This window comes from Lucilia cuprina, chromosome 3 (assembly GCF_022045245.1).
Source record: "Lucilia cuprina isolate Lc7/37 chromosome 3, ASM2204524v1, whole genome shotgun sequence".
NCBI lineage: Eukaryota > Metazoa > Arthropoda > Insecta > Diptera > Calliphoridae > Lucilia > Lucilia cuprina.
This window is the reverse complement of record NC_060951.1, coordinates 47,530,713-47,533,211: the sequence shown is the minus strand read 5'-3', so window position 1 is coordinate 47,533,211 and position 2,499 is coordinate 47,530,713.

Sequence of the window (2,499 nt, the reverse complement as noted above, 5' to 3'; positions counted from 1 at the left end):
TGAAGATTTTCCATTGGTGATAACTGATTTTCACGATTTTCTTGGTAAACTTTATTCTTTATATAACAACCGATTTTTAATAGAAAATGTGTAAAATTACTTTTCTTTCTAACCTCGTTTAATTTGCAAAATATTTCATTTTGACTATAGCAATACCGAATATTATGTATTTCTCCAACTTTCTTCCCATATATTCTTTATTTTCACAATTTCTCATGTTTGTTGCTTTTACCGTTGTTGTTTTTAATTTTCAGTATGTGTCTGTGTGTTCTTCTTGTCAAAGTCTAAAGAATTTCAAATTAGGCCAAAACGATAATGACGATGATGATGATGTTGTTAATGTTTACCAAATGTTAATTGTGTTGATTTTTTGACTTGTGTATAATTAACAATAGATTTTTTTGGAGATTCTCTTTTTTTCTAATGTTTAATGCATTCAGGTCTTTTTACATTACCATTTTTAGTTAAGTATTTAAAAGCAATATTTGCATACAAAATTTCTTTTGTAAAATAGAAAATTAAATATTTAGTTTTTTTTTGTAGGTAAATGTATAAACCAGATCATATAGTTTTTACCATTTTCAATAGAATTAATGCTTTTTAATAGAATTATACACAAACACACCTACAGAGATTTCAAGTAATTTGAATCCTGGATAAATATTTGTAGGAACAAATTTAATCAGGTTTTTGTTGAGCAAAGAAAAATTAGGTTTTGTAAATAAAGCTTCTTTTCAAATCAGATAATAGTTCGTAAAATCTTCATCAGTAATTGCTTATATATATGTACATATGTTTGTATATAGTGAGAGGTGTTCAAATAGGAATGAATTTTACATATTTAAAGTTTTTTATATAAAATTCAATTCGATTAAAAATTTTCATTAGAAACAAATTAAAGACAGTTGGCTATATAAGAGCTAGTTGAAGCTGTAGTCAGATTTCAGTTAAATATATAGTAAAAAAAAATGTGACATAATCTGTTAGCAATATTATGAATAACTAGACTATTTGAATTGGAAATATTATTACAATTAACAAATAATGCATTTTAGCTCAAAAACTATTAATTATATGCAAAAATACTTTTAAACTATAATGTAGAAAATTTAATTTTCAATTCATCTTAGAGCACATGATAATTATGGTGACTTATTAAGGAGAAGTTATGTGCCAATTTTGATTTAACCGTAACAGAACCCCTATTTCTCTAGGCTATAGCCCAATAAAGTAATAATTAATTTAGAGTTTAAAAAAAGAAATATAAACATTCATATTCTATCAACAATTTAATTAATTTTTAACAAGCTCTTCCTTTTTGGCCTATAACCAAACAACAAAATACAAATCAAAATAGAATCTAAAAAAAAAACACACACACAAGATACATTCTATTAAATATAATTAAGTTTCATAAAATGTTCATCCTATATTGTCCTGTTTTTTTTCCCAATTTTCAAATAATACCCCAGAGTACAATATGCCCAAAAATGTTCAAATCAAATTAGAAAATTCAAAACAACAATAACAACTATACAAAAAAATATTCTAACTACAATTTTTTGCAAGCTTTTTTTAAATTGTTGAACATAGAGCAATTAATGTGTGATATACACTCATATTTGACCTAGAATATTGTGAAAACATACTACAGAAAAACAAGAAAAAAAAAACATAGTTAAAAACCCCTTTTTTCAAAAAGACATCAAAACAAATATGAAAATATGTTTAAGTAATTAATAGAAATGGAAAAAAATAAACATATTTGGGACCGAAATAAGAATTAAGGAAAAAAAAGTAAAACAAAGAATTAAAGAAAATATAAGCATAATTAAAAAGATTTCAAAATAAAAATGTACAATTTAATGTGAAGAGAATCAGAAAGAAAAAAACAAGTATGAATGTATAGTCGGACATTGTCGAGTATATAATACCCTACACCAGTCAGTATGTGGATAATTTTAACAAATATTGTAGAAGTATTATTCATCGTTCTATAAAACTAAGTTTTGCAGATTTTTGTTGATTTTTGTTTTGTTGTTGCACTCATACAGTTTTTGCATAATTGTGTTCTGATATCTTTGATCATGTGATACCATAACTGCAACCATGTTCATTAATTCAGGGTTTGATACATTTCTGTAATACTAAACAAAAATCTAAGAAGATTATCCTACCAAAACTCACCTACATTCGCCCACCTTTTAACGTCCTAGCAACCAAACTACTGAGATGATTTTGTCAACAGAATATAGAGACCTATTACCAAATAAATACTTCTTTCTGAATAAAAAGACTAGACTGGACTATAGACCAGTCTAGTCTATTTATTCAGAAAGAAGTATTTATTTAGTTGTAGGTCTCTATATTCTGTTGATACAATCATCTCAGTAGATTAGACTAGACTATAGACTAGACTATAGACTAGACTATAGACTAGACTATAGACTAGACTATAGACTAGACTATAGACTAGACTATAGACTAGACTATAGACTA